This window comes from Phascolarctos cinereus, unplaced genomic scaffold (genome assembly GCF_003287225.1).
Source record: "Phascolarctos cinereus isolate Bilbo 61053 unplaced genomic scaffold, phaCin_HiC Scaffold_1;HRSCAF=81, whole genome shotgun sequence".
Taxonomy (NCBI): domain Eukaryota; kingdom Metazoa; phylum Chordata; class Mammalia; order Diprotodontia; family Phascolarctidae; genus Phascolarctos; species Phascolarctos cinereus.
Genome location: NW_027555514.1, coordinates 67,894,180 through 67,913,242, shown reverse-complemented (window position 1 = coordinate 67,913,242; position 19,063 = coordinate 67,894,180). Strand labels below are relative to the sequence as shown.

Genomic DNA, 19,063 nt, shown 5'->3' with positions numbered 1-19,063 from the left:
GTGGGTGTCTAGCATATAACAATTACAGTAATCTAATCCTGGGCAGGAAGAAACATGAATCATCATTTCAGGGTCTAACAGAGCAATGTGATTAAAAGCAGGCCTTTTGACAGAAGCCTAACGTCCACTCAGCTAATAACAGAAAAATAGCTACTTCATTTTCATCAAAGGAGAGGGTGAACAGGGCCAGTGCACCCATTGTTGTTTTTTTTAAGGGTCACATTTAGAAGAATGATGCCACACTAAGGGATCAAATGAGATAATATATGTTAAAGCACTTAGCAGTGCCTGGAACATAGTAGGTATTTCCCCCTTTCCCCCTTCCCTTTGCAAAGCATCATCTGTGTGTGTCCTCCTTACCAGGGCCTCAGACCCTCCGGGTAACCTCTACCCAGCTGTCCATGTGGTCGTGGGAGTCACTTCCCCTCTCTTCCTCTTAATTGTCTAATTAAGAAAATGAGAAAGTTGGACCAGATGCCTGGGGAGGTCCCTTCTAGTCTCAAGGTTGTGATTTCCAAACTACTTAATCTCTGAGTCTTGTGAAGAACACTAAGGCCTACAGAGGCATGGCCATCCTCAAGGAGGGGCATTCAAGCTCCAGGGCACCATATGAAGAAGAGCCAGGCCACTAGGAGCCCACAAGAAGATGGACAACAATTAGCTCCAAAGAGTTCCCACTCCGCCTCCCTGCCTTTTTAAAAAACCACATCACAGAAGTATGCAGGAAGTCAGATTTCTGATTCTTCTTCCAACCTTGGAAAAAAAACCCCAACAACAACAAAACCCTCTTTTCTCCCATCTCCAAGGGACCACAGCATGAGTGGGCTGGGAAAGCTGCACATGGCACTCCCCAGACTCAACTATCACTTGGCTTCATAATTCTTGCGCACAGCTGCATTCAATTTTCTGTCCTTGGGGTTTTTAAAGGAACATTTCTTCTACGGCCAGGATTCTCAAGTTTTATGGTTATACAACTCTCTCCCAGGGCCAAAGAATGCTCAGAAAGTCTTAAACCCAGCAAAAAAAAATTTAAGAAGAGTATCCAAATAAATGTGAACTCTAAAAGAAAAATCGCCCAAATTCCTAGAACTATAGGATCGTAGGTCTAGAGCTGGAAAGGATCTCAGCGGCCATCTAGTCCAACACTCTCTTTACAGATGAGGAAAGTGAGGCCCAGGAAGGTAGTTGTTCAATGAACTTTTATCCGCCTTTCCAAATCTCCTACGTCTCCTGCTAGTCTACCTAGGACGATTTTGCTACCCAATTATGGCCAAAAAGCAGGACTGAGAGTGTAGGGGAAAGAGAAGTATCATTACATGCTTCTAAAGTCTCTCTCTCTCTCTCACTCTACAATGAATTCCACTTGAAAGAAGATGAACAACTCTTAAACCACACCTTAAATAAAAAAGGAAGATTCCTCCCCCACTCCCCCACCTACAAAGCAAAGTTCTTTCTATTTACTGGCACTGGCGGAGTAATACGTTTTAATACTTTTACTTGGAGTCCAATTTATGCCATCTATATTTGAAGTGCTGGGGCCAAGAAAAACAAAAATGAGTGTTTGGTCATGCTAGGATAAAGCAACCCCTGACGCAGTCCTTCTTTTGCTGATTTATTGTCTTATGCAGAATTGAACGGCTCAGCTCAATTATAGGACCAAGACCAAAACAGAGATGACAACTACCCCTATCATTCCTTGGGCCTTTATTATGAAATACTTCTCTCCCTAAAGTTAAGCAGCTGGAATCATTTTAGAAGGAAGAGGAAGTTTCTTACCTGTCTTCTTCCAATTTTGGCTCTGCATCTCACCTGCTGTACCAAATTTCAAGGGGTGTTTGATCACCCTTTGATTAGCCTCGGCTGCCCCACAAACATCACTTTCACATTTGGCCCGCCCCCACCCCCCCTTAAGTTTTCTAAATCATTCTCTCCCTGTGTCACCCACATTCATCGGATCAAACAGACCAGCAGAGTTCAAAAGCCTGAGGTTTGTGACATGCTGGAGGCCTGGTGGGATCAAAGATAAACACCAAGTCTTTGAGAACTGTCAAGCAATTTGCACAGATCCGCTCCGGGCACAGGAAAGGAATCAACAACATATCCCCGAGTTAAGTGAAAAGCTCAAGCCTGCCCAAGGTACTGCAATTCTTGGAGATGGCCAGAGGAACACTTAAGCCTACCTTGTCCATCCCCAGACGTGATCAGTGACCCAGGAATGTAGGCTTTTCTCAGGGGCTGCATCTTGAGCAGAACAGGCCAACAAGCTCCTGTTAACCACTTCCTATCATTTGGAACCCAGAAATCCAACCTCCCAGGTCCAAGTGTCCTTTTGTACCTTCACCACTCCAAGAGGGCAGATTGATCTGATAATCACCCTCATAAATCAAGTCAATTAAAGTTCCCTGAAGAGTCCTAACTGTATAAGCACCACGCAGAAAGGAAGTCGGGGCCCTTCCATGAGGACTGGCTCTTTACTTAGAGAGCCTGGTTAGGGCTTTTTCAGCCAAATGGGATTAGCTGGCATCACTTTCTTCTTGGTATTCTCCTAAGTGAGTTATCAAATTCATTCTGGCTGACTAACCAGATACTTCTTAGAGAGGAGTAATGCCTTAATAAATATAATACTAAAAAACCCTACCAAACCCCATGCCACAAAAACAAAACCTACAAAGAGCTTCTAGGGCTTGAAAAACAAAGAAGCCTTCTGATTTTGTGCCAACCATGCAAGAGAGCACTGGCTATTCTGAGTGTGTAGGCTTCACATAAAGAGTAGGGAGAAGCCTCCTAGAAGCATCCTCGCATATAGCATTTTGTTCAATAAAAGGGGTAAAAATTACTATAAAGATCTTGTACAAGAGAAATGGGAAGAAATCTAACAACACCTCACTGTGCTGCTCAAAGTCATCGTGAGTGAGCTCTGCTTGGTCCTGGGTTCAAACAGGAGGTTTGCACGAAAGAGCAAAACAGGCTTTGGAGAGAGTTTTCTGCCAACAGCGTGTTTAAGGGGAGGGAAGGAGGCTGGGTCACTAATTGGCCCCTAATTTTAAAAATATATGCTTTAAGACTATAAAAATCAAGAGAACTCATTAGGCAAATATGTAATGGCCCCAGCCAAATTACCTCTGCTCCAGAAGCAGGCATCGAGGTGTTTCTGAAGTATAAATTTCTTCGGCTTGGTTCGCCTCTCTGATCAGTACAGGCAGCCTCATCGTGACCATCACCACGTCCACACTGTCTAATGGCCTGCACTTCACCTTGCTCTGCTTTTACCCACTCACTGAGTGTCTTCACCAGCACCAGAGCAGATGCTAAAAACATGTGAAGCCAGATAAACACAGGAAGCCACAATTTGACCTCTGAAGGATCTGCTTTAAGAACATGTCTTGTCTAAAGGCAGAAGGTGTGCCCCGAATCTGGTCTCAATGCACAAACAATTCAACATAAACTTTGTTATCATGCCTCTAATAAGCCTCCCGGGTCCTACCATCTCAACATTATCTCTCAAGAATTTGCAGTTGCTGAAAATGAAGCAAATGATGATGATTCTCCTCTCATAGCCATGCTGAAAAGACCTGCCCTGAGGTTAGGTTACCCAGCACTATTTTGCAACCCAATTATGTCAAATATACTGGGTGAGGGGTGGCGTGGGTAAAGGAGGAAGTCTCTGTCATCTGGTTCCAACAGAGGCAATTTAGACCCAGAACAGCTCCAAGGTTGGGACGTCTACAACTTTACTGGGGATTCAAGTCATTCAAGGGTACACCGAGAGAGCCAAATAAATTGAGAGATCCCAGAGTCTTAGATAGTAGATCCAAAAATCCACAATGGGGATTTCTGTGTTTGACCTCAATCTATTGCTCCAATGCCTTAAAAGCTCTGGGCTCTAGAAGATACAAACACCCACACTTACAACTTAGCTGAGTTGTACATTTCACAGGGCTGACAGTTCCAGAGCCTTTACATATGTGAAAATGAGGCCCCAAGAGGTTAAGTCACTTTCCCAACGTCATATACACACACACACACACACACACACACTCACACACACACACACATACACACACACACACACACATACACATACACACATGGTAAGTGTCAAAGTCAGTGCTGGTTGAACCCTAGTCCTCTGCGCTTTTCCCTGGACCAAGTGCATCTAGAAAAAATGACGTCAGGGAACAACATAGGGACATAAAAGAAATTTTTCAGCTATTCATCCCAAATGGCCAATCTGCTCTCTTGCCTTAAGATGACAAAGTTTCTAGAAAAAGCTCAGCATAATGGAAAGAGTGCTTAACTAGAAATCATCTGAGGGACAGCTAGGTAGCATGGGTCCTGAAGTCAGGAGGACCTGAGTTCAAATCTGGACTCAGATACTTACTAGCTGTGTGATCCTGGGCAAGTCATCTAACTCTAATTGACTCCCCCCATCCTCCTCCCAAAATAGTAATCATCTGACTAGTGAGTCATCTTCCTACCACGTGTGTAAAATCACTATCTAAACCTCCCTTTTCTTATGTAATAAGAGATAATATCTGTAATGTCTATCAAACAGGGTAGCTATTAAGAAAAGCACTTGGGGGGCAGCTAGGTGGTGCAGTGGATAGAGCACTGGCCCTGAAGTCAGGAGGACCTGAGTTCAAATCTGGCCTCAGACCAACCACTTGACACTTACTAGCTGTGTGACCCCGGGCAAGTCACTTAATCTCAATTGCCTTAAAAAAAAAAGTAAAAGAAGAAATGCACTTGGGAAATCTTAAAGCCCCATAGAAATGTGAACTATCATTGTTATTTTACCTAGGGCACTGATACCTTTCAGCAATAGTTTCTAATAGTTTACAGGGAGACCTAACAATTTCTCTGGATACAGACAAGGTGAAGTCAAGTGTTAGCAACAGAACAGTTACCCACAATGGTCCCCCACTTGGACTTACCTCTATCTTTGATCTTCAAATTGTGGTTTCAGTCATGAAGCTGCACACCATCATTCTCCACCTTCTCAAGGGATCAACATAACTCTTGTCTAAAGAAAGAGTGAGAGGGGAAAAAAACCCATAAGTCACTATTTTGCCATGTGGGAAACAATAGAGCAAATGACATGACAACCTTGCAGATTCCCAAAGCAGCCCAGGATCTTCTTCAGTGATTAATTTTCTGTCCCTGAAGCACTTTTCATCCACTGTCAGTAGTGAAATGGAAGGATAGTGGTTTGTCCCACGTTAAAACAAACAAAGAAACATCTATAAAAATGACTTGCTAAAATGATGTCTGTTCTCTTTCACCTAAAGTAAGCTAATTAATAAGCTCTACCATAATGTGCCCCACAAATATTTGGTTTTATTTTTTTTACTGTGTTCTGCTTTCCCCATCGTCCCAGGATATGTGTAATATTGTTATGAGCCTTTTGGGTATAGATGAAAGTTATGTTATATAATTATTGTCACTACTCAAATGTAAATTCATGTTCCTTAGAAGTATTTGGGGGATTGGGGAGAGTGGGACATAAAACCTGGAAAATATTTCGGAATAGCAGAGAAGATAAGGATTACTTTTACCTTTACGCAGGAAAGACTTAGAGAAAAGAGCAGATTGGGAAAGGCTGACCTGAGAAAGATGCCCAAAACAAATTTGTTTAAAATATTCTATGCATAAGTATCGAAGAAGGTTGGATAATCCATATGAGTGCTTAAAGAACATCAGTTTGACCTGAACTTGTAGCTTATCTGGTACTGGCCAAAATAGAACAGTTTCCTTAAGAGAAGAAAAGTGAAACCAAGAAAACAAATAGTCATCAATCTGTTGTCTCTGTAACTCATTTATCTGTAAACAATTTGGAGCCATAGATTTTTTCAAATTGTATAATAAAATATGTCCTTGTACTTTACAGCTAAGTGGCTAGAGTGTTGGACTTGGAGTCAGGAAGACCTTAGTTCAAATCCTGCCTCAGAAACTTACTAATCGTGTGGCCCTGTCACTTAACTACTATCAGCCTCAGTTTCCTAATCTGTAAAAGAGTGATGATAATAGCACCTACCTCAGTGGGGTTGTTGTGAAGACCAAAAGAGACATTCTATGTAAAATGCTTCATAAACCTTAAAGCATTATAATAAACATTATTATTATTATTATTACTACTAATGCTACTACTCTAACAAGGCTGCAAAAGTATATGAACTGCTGATTCTCTCTGGAAGACAGAGGGACAAGGCCAAAATCTAATTCTAAAGAGAATTTAATTTTCTTTAATTTTCTGAGTAGCAGCAGTGGGTAGAATCAACAAGGAATTTCCAGAGCTTCCAGTTCAGAGTTTCCAGGCTATTTCCTGGATATTTCCATCATAGCTCCTCTCTAAAAACTGATAGCAAGCACTTGTTTACTATAAATTGCTTCTTTTTTCCTAGTATTCTATTTTGGGAAACCACATTAAGATGCTTCATGAAAAAATAAAGGCAAAGCCTCTCTGGTCTGCCACACAGTACAGGTGCTTGATAAATGCCTGTTGGATTGAGAGTTGTAAAATAGTCTGCTCTGTGGACAAAGGCCAACAAAATAATTGGTGTCCCTATGACATGTCCGTACTCAGCTTTCAAAGCTCTTACTTTACAGAGCTTTGGAGTGGGGTGGAATCCATCCTCAACAAGATGATACCGGACTGAACTGCTCCCTCCTGTCTCCCACTGCCCTGCTGGGACACCAAAGCCCCCACCAAACTAGGACACCAATGGAGAGAAAAGACAAGATGCTTTCTCCCTTCCTGGTAGCAAGTGAGCCCTGAGATTCTCACCAACTAAAAAGCATTGCTATGTGGTGCGATTCAAAGGCCCAGTAACACATGAGCCACTGGTGTGGCCAATGATGGCCCAGTCCTTCTGAGCCCATGTGGCATGCTCTGCTTGATGCCAGCCCCACCGAGACTTGACCACGTGCAGTCTCATTAGCATGTGCAGAAGAGGCTTGTGGTGGGCTGCTGAGCCTGAACCAGGAAAGGTACCGAGGGGTCAAGGCTTTTCCTCTTTCCTGACTGGACCCACTGGAGAGAGGAGTGTTAAGTCTCTGAGGCCACTTGGCTCACTGCCAGAAGTCACTTCTGTCTCTGTTGTGTCTATTCTTTCTAGTTTGCAGGTGGAAGAGTGTCAGATGAGGATGTGATCTTGTGAACTTGAAAAGGTCAGAGTTACAACCCGCCAGTGGCCTAAGAGACGACGTCGATGCCAAATGTTGCACACAGCAAGCCCTGTGAGGAGCCGAGTCCTAAGAGACCGGCTGAACTCAATCTACCAGCGCTCAAAGGCAACCAGGAGGGAAAAGCAGCTACTCATCCATTCCCTGTGCCATTTTTAAAGTGAGGCAAAGGCTATATAAAAACCACTTGAAATTTGAGCCCACTCTCCCTAGGAACTGGGACAGACTAGGAAAGAGCAGGCCTCTGGACATTGAGGAGAACAGACTTCTGTTCCTGCTACATCTTTCTCACCAACTATCCCTTTGAAAAGACTAATGGAAGTTAACTGGTTAAAGGATACTGTGGCACCAATCACAGAAGGATACTGATGACAGAAAGGATATGCTAATGGTAATTGGAAATTACTATTTGGGAGAGGGCTTGAGTCAATGGCATTAGAGAAAAATAACCCCCCCAAATAGCTCAGGGGTACCCCAGAAGTAGGAGGGGGAGATGTGGTCAGCCATATTCTCATTAGTGAGAGTGGGTCAAGGATCACAAAAGCTTAGTAAAAGTTACACGTGAAGACAAAGGTGCACGTAGACAACAAACCACTAAGTTCTAAAATTGATTTTCTTTCTATATGGCAATACAGAATCACTTTTTTCCTTTGACATAAGTCTACTCAGTGCTCTGTGGTATGATTTTTTTTCTTTTTAAGACACTTACTTTTCCTGTGTCCTATCCCTCAGATCACTAGTACATCTAGAGCAGTTAAACTCATGTTATGAAGCATTAATGGCTGTTAGTGATAACGCATTATGATAGAATATTTCTGCATTTTAACAGAGGACTTTGGGGTGGGGAGGGGGCGGTAACCCTAACCCAAGGAAGGATCTGAAAATGATCATTTCAGGTGCCCATGCTGGGGTTGAGACTCACAGTTTAAGAAGTGCTGAGGGGGTCGAGAGTAGAAAAAGTTTAAGAAGCCCTGCCCTAGACTATAGAGGAATGGTATTTTTAAAAGAGAACAACCTTTTAGCATGATTAGATCACAACAGGGTCCCACCACTAGGACCAGTTCGGCCCATAGTAAGGCCAATCTGGACAAGTGGTGCTCAAATAGGTAATTTCATGGACAGGAAGAAGTTACTACAAAACGTTAATGGAAAATGTAGGTTTCTTCATTTGGTCCTTCTAAGGGCTTGCTTGATCTTCTGAATGAACTCTTAGGCTAGGAAAAGGCATTGGCACACTTTCTAGCAATGACCAATCCCAGGAAAAAGAAAAGAAATATATCTTTTTTGGGTGGAGGGAAGAGAAGCAGAGACAGGGTTAAACTTTCAGAGGAATTTTGTCTAGCGGGAGAAATTTGTTAAGATGCCTCAGATAGGAATTTAGTGCTTATATAATTAAACATGTCACTTCAACACACCTGTTAAGAGGTTTTATAAATGCTTACCATCTGGGGGAAGGAGGGATAGAATTTGAAACTCAAAACTTTAAAAAAAACCAAATGTTAAAAAATTGTTTTAAGATATAATTGGGAAAAAATAAAATATATTAAGACAAAGGTTAAAAAAAGAGAGGTTTTATAAAGTATTTGCCATCTTCCTCCAAAGGACCAACCTGTGCCTACTACCAAAGTTATGGGACCTGGTTTTCGGGTAAACCACTCTCTCCCTGGCTAGCTTTCCTAGACGGTAAAGCTTTCTTCTCAGAAAATTCCTAGAGGAATGTGTCCTCATGTGCCAAAGAAGTATTTTAATTTCTGATATCTCTAGTCCCTTAACCTGCCTATGCATTACCTAGATTCTTTAAGGACCAGTTTAAACTTAACTTTGTCCTTGAAGCTTTTCCTAAATACTCTGATCTCCAGGGTCAGGACTTCTACATAATATCCACCTTATTGTTAGATTTCACATGTGTGTGTCTTCTCTCCCCAATTCAACTGCAAATTTCTCGTATGCAGAGACCATGTCTTTTGTGCAACACTTTAAGTATTCAACAACCCCTCGTGGATAGGAGTGGAATTTTGGGCTTTGGAGCTTCAGAGGTTCTAGTATTTCTTTCAAAACTCTGGAACTTGTGTTTAAATCAGCAATCCTACCCTCCAGGCATATGGCCAACAACAGAAAGAAAGGTAACACTTGTAATTTACTTACACACACACACACACACACACACACACACACACACACGCCTTATAATACATACATAACAAAATTCATATATAACACAAAATATTCACGGTAGCACTCTTTGAACTGAAAATAAAAATAATAGCTAGTTTTTAGGTAGAGTGTCCCAAAAGTCTTAGAGTAGTTTTAAGTTTTAATAGCTTACTGTGCAGTTTTAAGCTATTACAGCTTAATTGAGCTATTAAAGCTTAGAAGTGCCTAGACTTTGGGGCACCCTACAGAGTGCTTTAAGGTTTTCAAATCACTCTACAAATGTTATCTCCCATTAAGGTAAATGCTCTTATTATCCCCACTTTACAGATAAGGCAATTGAGGGTGAGAGAGGTTAAATGGTTTGCCTAGGGTCACACTGCAAGCCAATATCTGAAAGAGAATGCAACTCCAGGTGTTCCTGATTAGAGTCCAGCAAGGTCTACCTGTTATGCCACCAACTGCCTGAGAATTGGAACCAAAATGAGTGCCCATCAAACAGGGAACCACCAATCAAATTCTGGTATATAAGTGTAATAGAAGATAATTGCATCAGAAAAAACGAAGAATGACTAATGTGAAAATAGGTCCAATATGAATGTATATGTAGAGCCTGTATCAAACTGCACATCATCTTGGGGTGGGGGGAGGGGAAAGATGGAGAGAAAATTCAGACCTCAAAATCTCATGGAAGTGAATGTTGAAAACTAAAAATAAATAAATTTAATTTTTTTAAAAAAGAAGAAATGAATAAGGAATTCAGAGAACCATGGGAAAGAAGTGATGCACAATGACTAAAGCAAACCATATACAATGATGTAATGTAAATAATGTAATGTAAGCAATACAGTAATGTAAACAATACAGCAATATAAACAATGACATCAAACTAATGAATGAGCTTAGCTTAGTGCCTGGCATATAGTGGGCACTTAATAAATATTTATTGATTGATTAATGAATGGTAATCTCAGTCCTGGAGAAGGGATGAGAAAATAAATATACCTTCTTCCTCAGCAGAGGTGGGGGACTATGGATGTGGAATGGGACATATACGGTTAGATACAGCTTGTCTTTTAGCTGCTTGGGGTGTATTTCTTTGTTATAAGGACAAGTTCAGGACAACATACGGGAAGAAACAACTAGTCAATAACAAAACTTAGCCAATAATAAAACTTAGAAAGGAAAAGAAATAGACTGAGGTGCTCCTTAAGACCTAAGCAAAGCAGCAGCATTCTCCCAGTGACGGCTTTTGGACGCTGGCATACCACCAAGTGCAGGAGGATGTCTTGAGACAAAATAGCAGCTGACGTAGATGACACATGAAGTTGATACATCTAAAATAAGCATCCCAGTTCTCATTGGCTAAAGTCAGAAACTCCACCAACCTCTCCCTGCATTTGGCTCTGTGTCCCCCGCAGAGGTATCTGATTCTTTCTTACCCTTAATGCTTTGGGCATTTGGAAGTCCCACATTTGCTTCATCCAGGTATAGAAATGATTAGGTCATCTCCTCTCCCCCTACCTCTCTATAGCTCAGCAATGCTGCTTATAGGAGGTCCTCAGGTTATAGGGTTGGCTGCCTAGGGAGCTGATAAAAATAAACCAACTCCCTTCACTGAAGTGAAGCTCCCTTTCCCCACAGGTAAGAGTTTGGTCTTGAAAGGGGTGAGGTCTTTGGTTTTATTTCTCCTGTCTATTCGCATACGAGAAGCCCTCCTGGTCCTTGCTGAGGCTCATCTTTCCCTTGTCTGAACCACGGAGCTTAGTCTATGCCACACTTGAGTTACTCTATCATTTATCTCTATCTGGCATCCCTGATAGGACTTGGAGCCTCCTGAGGGCAAGTACAGTGTCTTAGATCTCCTCCTTGCATCTTACTCAGTGCCAGGCACAAAGTAGGCAAAGAATAAAAAAGAGAAGGGATAAGGGAAACTAAAGGAATGGACAGATCCCAACTCTCATTCCTGAGTTAGATAATTGCAACCATGCTACCTAATCGCTCTGGTTAACTGCCCCCTACTGTGGGTGTGAAAATTTTCTGGGTGTGTGTCCAGGTTTGCACAAACACCAACCTTATTTGAAAATGGGCCTCCCTACCTGCCTAGAAGACAGAGTGTCACAATGGAGCTGTGGTGGCAGTGGTGGCTCTTCCATAGCCACAGAGCCTGAAGAAAGTCCCAACAGGGGAAATTAAGTCATATGAAAGAACAAAGAGGAGAGGATATCCCAGCAAAGAAACATGAAGAATAAAACTGGTTAACACATCTAAGCAAACATCTTTTTTTCCCCCTCTTAAGTATGAAGGGAGTAGAGTGAAGAAAAAACCAACAGGAAGAATACCTGAAGGGAAGAGCAAAACATATGCCAAAATATACACCAGTCCCAGCCAGCTGTGTTGTCCTAAGCCCTCAGGAGCAAGTGGCAATTCAGTCACCCAAGTGGGGGCATCTAAGGAAGACGCAAATGCTAGATTAGGACAGTTCCCACAGAAACTAAGAAAACTGAGCACTTTCAGAAAAGAACTGAACTTCTCTTCTGAGTCTCCACACTTAAAAACATAAATGGCTAGCATAAGTCCGGAAGCAGTTGCAAATTCAACATGGATGCATGAATACATAGTATACAAGAAATCACAAGATCCAATTTTCTTTTTTCATACGTAGTATGACCTATAATATCCACATTTCTAAACCAGATAATTCATTGCTATGTGTAAAAATACAGTACTTAATTTTTCAAGTCTAAAGCTGGCAAAGCCATTATTCACGTTCTGAAATAAACATTCATTTTATTTGTTGATCGCTCTTGACATATTTTGTACACAGATGGAAGAAAATTTCTCATTTGAAGAGATTAAGCCAGTCACGTTTACAAAATCCTGACTTGAAAATTGACTGAATTTCAGTCTATCTTTGACCATAGTTCTAGCACCTGTCAGCTGTAAAAGTACGGCAAACAAGATTCTTGCTGGCCAGACAAAAGCATGGGAAAGGACTGTTTCATTTTATTCAGAGGTTTGGGGTTTTTTTTTAATCCATTTTCCCTCCAAAGTTTCTCAAGCTTCAACAAACCACGGGGCTAGCGTCCAACATGTGTGAAGACAACACTAGTACTTTTAATAACAATAAAGAATTGTTTAAGAAAAACAAGTCTCCTGGAGCCTGGATATGGAGCAGTTGCAACACATCTGCAGGGAACTCAACAGTAAGAATTAATTTTCTCTCCAAGTTCTAAGAACTGCCCTAATTCTCCTTCCACTCCAAGTATCAGCACCAAGGCAAAAGCCCAGCTCTGACTGCACCCTCCAGCCCCAAAGGTATCCATGACTTTGTTTAAATAATTCCATGTGCATCAATCGGCCAGGAAAGCTCTCAGTTAGCCATCCCTGCTCTAAACCTTCTTCCTCAAAAAGAGGAATGTGAAGTGCTCTGATAATAAGGGATTAGGTTTAAAATGAGGTTAAGTATAAAGGCTCAAATATAATTTGTGTTGGAATTCAAAGTTTACAGAAATGAACAATCAAATATTCTCTCATCTAAAAGGAAACTCACTTTGGACACCTTAAATCACACCTTTTGCAAAAGTCTTCCCAGCTGCCAGACCTTCCCCTGAGATTACTTCTGTAAATCTTCCATGTACCTAGTTATGTTCACATCTGGGCCCCTCGTTAGCATGTACACTCCTCTAAGGCAAGGACTGGTTCTGCCTTTCTGTATATCCCCAGTGCTTGGCATAGCGGCTGGCACATAACAACCACTTTATAAATGCTTGTTAACTGACTGAGGACACGCAGATTTCAGGATCTTTTTTAAAGCTCACAACAATTATGGTGACAAGATTACTTCATGAAACAGGCTATTATTATCTTCGATAAGGGTCCACAAAACACTTATCCAACATCTCCTAATAAGTCCTACCTCCTCCAGTTTTTTTTTCTCTCTCTCTATCTCAGTTTGTCTGTTCTTTGCCCCCTCCACCTCTCTCTCTCTCTCTCCTCTCTCTCTCTCTCTCTCTCTCTCTCTCTCTCTCTCTCTCTCACACACACACACACACACACACACACACACAAACCACACATACACAATTTCCAATTGGCTTATGGGTAGTAAGAAAAGATCCTTTAGTAATTTAAGAATTCACACCTGAGTGTTTAGAAAATGATGTGAACCCTCCACTATCAAAAATAGACTTGAGCACGCAGCTCAGTCTTTCTACTCATCCTAAGAATGTATTTATGGATTATGCAAGGATACAGAAGGCAGCAGGCAGCCCAATGCACAGTCAGTATTATACCATACACAGACCCCTCCATTAAACAGCTGAACTCCATTTTTTTAAATAACAGGGCTATTGTGATTAGCACTTGTTAAAGTACTCTATATAAGATGCCTACTAAAAAGATAGCATGCCACAGTAATACAGCAAGGCCCAATACTCTATGTACCTCAACAAAGGTCAATTACATCAAACTTCCTCGCTTTCAGGTGAAGAAACAAGCAAAGTAGGCAAATTTTGACCATCAATGTGAGTAGCCCCATTATTCCAACTACAAAAAAAAAAAGACTGAACTACATACTAAACTAATTCTTTATTCAAACTAGACCTGGAGAAAAGTATGTGTTACAGTGAAGACAGCACAGGCTTCAATCAGAAGACCTAGGTTTAAATCTGTCTCTGCCATTGACCACCTGTATGAAACTTGAGACCAGGGTACTTCCTGTCCCTGAGTGTCAGTTTCCTCATCTGTGTGTTAAACTAGATAGCCTTTTAATGTCCCTTGCAGCCCTAGACTTATAACCCTATGACCATATTGCTGTGGAGGAAACGTAGTAGAGCAGAACTCCCACTAGGGTGGGAGCTAGGAAACCTAATTTGGACCTGGTTCTGACACTAACCATTGGGCTGATTTGGGCGAGTCACTTCATTTCTTTGGGATTTAGTTCATTAATCTGAAAAATGAGAAGACTGGACTAGATGAATAGATCTGAAACTGCTTGATAATCTGCCTGCCAGAAAGAAAATGAAGGGAATCTTGGGGGAAAGTGAATATGCCATATTAGATTTTATGATAGAGGAGAGGAAATCTGAGAATAGTCTGGAATACACTCAAGATTTAGGGAGAGCAGATTTCAAAGGGTTTAGGGAAAAGGATAAATGGACTAGAATTCTACAGTGTAAATCAGCCCAGGAGGGGATGGGAAACTCAAGAACAAAACTGTGAAGTCTCAAAGAATAAATTGGATGAAGAATGGAAGTTAAAGAGTGATAAAGTACAAAAAATAAGTTATGTAAAATTATAAGTTATCAGCGTAATCAGGGAAGGCTTCATGGAGAAGCTGAGGTTTAAATTGGGTCTTGAAGAATTTTTTTTTAAGTTCATGAATTACAGGACAATAATCTGAACTCGCTCCCCAGATAAGTCCTGGAAGGTATTATTAAAGAGGTTAGTGAGCATCTACAACACAAAAAGCTGGCTACTGTGGCTTCATCAAGAAACACATCAAACTAGCCTGATGTCTAGCAATTTTTTGTCAGAGCAAAACTGAAAAGGTGTCCATCTATTGGGGAATGGTTAAGTTATGACACAAGAATGTAACGAACTATTATTGCTCTTCAATAAATTATGATATGGATGGTTTCAGATAAAATCTGAAGAGAAGATCTGTATTAACGGATTCAAAGTAAAGTGAATAGAACTAGAATAATTCATACAATGACAACATTACATAGAAAAACAACTCTGATCAATACAATGACCAAGCAGATGCTGAATGCTGGAGTTATGGGCCTCAAGCTGCAGAATGTCACACATTTTTAGATGCAGTCGGTGTGGGAATTTGTTCTGAATATGTTGTGTACTTGTTACAAGGCTTTTCTTTTTTTCTTTTCTAATGAGGGTGGAGAGGAGAAGAGAAGGCTGAGACAGGAAGGGCAAGAGAGAAGAATGGGGCAACTTCCCCCCCACCCCCCAAAAAGAGACATTGAGTCATCTTTTTTTTTTCCAAAACATGGATAGAAAACACAAAGCCAGGAAGAAGGTCAGACAAGCAGGATAACTTTTAAAGTTTGATCTTACTATATATACTTTAAAAAAAAAGCAAGCTTGCAGTTTCATTTACAATCCTTTTTTCCTGTTCTATTATGTAAAAGCATATGTTCTATTGCGTATATGCAATGTCTATTCTATTTCTATTCTATTTCAGAATGAAAATTAAAATTAAAAAATTAAAACAAACTTATTTCGTTTCCCTTTTTAACAAGGTTATTGGGCTGATAGATTCAGATATATGTTGAGAAAGTTTATTTAGATTTAAGAATAGCATTTGAAAAATTACTTTATGCTATTTTGTAGAAAGGATAAAAAAGATATGATCTGGAAAATAATATATTTAGGGGGAATGTGAAATATCTAAGTTGAATTGCTAGACTCAAGAAGTTGTAATTCATGGTTCTATAAAGAAACTTGGAAGCAATATCAAAGGCAGGCTGCAATAATGAATGTCTTCCAAGTCAAGAAGACCTGAATCAAGTTCCACCTCGGACACATCCTAGGGCTGAGTGACACCAGAGAAACTGAGGAACTCACTGACACCTCTCAGTCCCCTAGGCCACCCTCTAAGACTACCAGTCACAGACCTGGTGCTGATCTTGATTGGTAAAAAGTCTTCCTAATGCCCATGAACTCACAGATTCAACCAAAAATAAAACAAAAAGTCCAATGTTGAAGGTCTTTGGTGCGATGGGCCAGGGACCTACACCTGGCTATACTGATAACACTTTTATCAGTGACTTACATAAGGGCAAAGACTGCATACCTGCCAATTTTGTAAATGACATAAAACTGAAAAGAACTGCTAACTTGGGATAATGATTAGGATCCAGAAAAATCTTGATGGCCTATGTCACTGGCCTAAATCTAATGAGTTGAAATTTAATAAGGATAAATGGAAAGTCCTATACTATGATTTTTAAAAAATCAATTCAACAAGTACAATTTGGGGAGCTTTGACTAGAAAGCAGTTCCTTTGAAAGAAAAAAGTTCTATGAATGTCAGTGAAAGCCCAGACTCAATGGCAGTAATAATCATCAACACAGAGAATGCTATTTCCAGACTAAAAGGTGGTAGTACTATCATACTGTACTCTGAGGCAAAATCTGAAATGATATGTCCAGTATGGGGAGCCAGATTTTAGGAAGAAGTCAACTAGTATTTTTTAATAATATTTTATTTTTTCCACAGTTACATGTAAAGACAATTTTTAACATTCATTTTTTTAAAATTTTGAGTTCCAAATTTTCTCTCTCTCTTCCTCACTTCCCCCTCCCTAAGATAGAAAGCAATTTGTTATGGGTTATACATATTATCATGAAAAAATATTACCATTTCAGTCATGTTGTGAAAGATGACACAGACCCAAAGGGGGAAAAAACCATGAAAAAAAACACAGAAAGTGAAAAATAGTATGCTTCTACCTGCATTCAGACTGTATCAGTTCTTTCTATGGAGGAGGATTGCATTTTTCATCATAAGTCCTTTGGAATTGTCTTAGATCACTGTATTGCTGAGAATAGGTAAATCATTCACATCAACTAGTATTTATCGAGTGCATACTTACTATGTGCAAAGAAATGTACTGAGCACTGGGGATACAAGACAGCCCCTGTTCTCAAGCTAACACTCTAAAAGGGAAGATAGAATGAAAACAACTACAGAAAAATAAGATGGAAAGACATACCTTGTTTTATTGAGCTTGCTTTATTGTGCTTAAGCTTTGTGGCAACCCTACACGGAGCAAGTCTATAGGCACAATTTCCCCAACATGAGCTCACATTGTGTCTCTGTGTCACATTTTGGTAATTCTCACCATATATCAAACTTTTCCATTATTATCAAATCTGTTACAGTTGTCTGTGATCACTGAACTTTATATTACTATTATAACTGTTTGGGGGCACCCCAAAGTGCACCCATATAAGACAATGAACTTAATCGATAAATGTTGTGTGTGTTCTGACTGCTCTACTGACTAGCTCTTCCCTATCTCTCTCTCTCTCTCTCTCTCTCTCTCTCCCCTATGGCCCCCCTGTCCTTCAGACAGAATAATATTAAAATTAGGTCAATTAATAACTCTACAATGGCCTTTAAGTATTCAAGTGAAAGGAAGAGTAAATCCAACAAGGCAAAACTTCATTGGATAACAATTTTAGGAAATCACCACAGTCACCCCAACCCTCAACAACTTTTAACAACTACCACCCTGATCAGCCAGTAGCCATCAATACCAAGGCAAGATCCTCCAGTAGAAAAAAGGTTATGACTCTCTGAAGGCTCAGATTAGCATTCTTTAGCAATAAGGAATTTTTTAAATTAAGGTTATATACAGTATTTTTTAGACATAATATTGGACACTTTAAAAACTACAGTACAATGTAAACATAAATTTTCTATGCTTACAGAAGATAGGATTTTAACTGAGACCTGAAGGAAGCCAGGGAAGCTAGGAAGTAGAGATGAGAAGGGAGAGATTTCCAGGCATGAGAAACAGCCAGCGAAAATGAGGAAGGCTGTTGATAAGCTGGAGAATGGATGTCCAGAGAAGGGCGACTAGGATGGTGAGGGACTTTGAGATAATGTCATTTGAGGATTGGTTAAAATAAATGGAAATTTTAAGCCCAAGAAGAATGAGTAGGGGGTGGGAGAAAAGGGGAACATAAGATGGCTGTCTGCAAGCATCTGATAGACTGTCCAGTGGAAAAGGAATTAGATCTAAGTAGGTTCTAAGGCAGAACCAAGAGCCAAGTAGAAGTGCAAAGAGGAAAATTTTGGCTTGATAGAAAAACTGATTAACACTTCATAGGTCTGACAATGAGAGCTATTCAAGAGGAGAAATGGGCTGCTTCAGGAAGTAGGGAACAACCTTTCACAGGAAGTCCTGGAGTAAAGGTGAAATAACCACTCGTCAGGAATGGTGAAGAGGGAATTCCTGGTGGTGTCTTATAATGGTGATGTGCTATATTTGGTAATGACATTTCCAAATTAAAACACATATAATACAACTTCTATATGTGTATATTTGTTTGCATGTTGTCTCCACCACTAAACTGTAAACTCCTTGAAGGCAGGACTATCTTTTGCCTTTTTTTGTATCTCCAGTGCTTAGCACAGTGCCTGGCATGAGGTAGATGCTTAAGGGCAGTTTTACTTTTCTATCTGTATCCTCAATAATTAGCACAGTGCTTTGCACATAGTAAGTACTTAATAAATGCTTTATGTATTCCATCACACAACAGGAGAGTTTAAGTTATTCACAAATGCAAATGACACTACCAATCTGTGTGCCTTTTTCTAAGCTCAAGTGAATAATGAAATAACCCACGGGAAAGTTAAATGTATATTCATTTGAATTAACATTGTCTCAACGAATATTAAGTAAGTCCATACAAGTACGGAAACATTTCATTCTGCTAGCAATTTTGACTGTGTGTGTGTGTGTGTGTGTGTGTGTGTGTGTGTGTTAGCAGCATTGTTGATGAGCATTTATTGTGTCCTCTATACTAAGAAAAAGCTTTCTGTGACACTCAATTTACTGTTGATTTCAGGAAACAGACTGACTTCCAGTGTATCTAATAAAATCTTCAAAACTTTGTGAATACTTTATATCAACAATGCTTTGAAGATCCCCTTCATTTAACCTAAGAGGGAAAAAAAACAAAGGAGTACAGCAATA

At 40.2% G+C, this 19,063-nt stretch overlaps 1 protein-coding gene across 1 annotated transcript in view; it reads right to left on the bottom strand.

Annotated features, from left to right (window-relative positions):
• Positions 1-4,960, bottom strand: part of SVIL (supervillin) — a 201,716-nt gene extending 196,756 nt beyond the window's left edge. Inside the window, exon 1 of the mRNA XM_020990499.2 lies at positions 4,935-4,960. The gene's annotated coding sequence lies outside the window, so the exon portion shown is untranslated. The remainder of the gene's footprint in view (positions 1-4,934) is intronic.
• Positions 4,961-19,063: the final 14,103 nt, after the last annotated feature.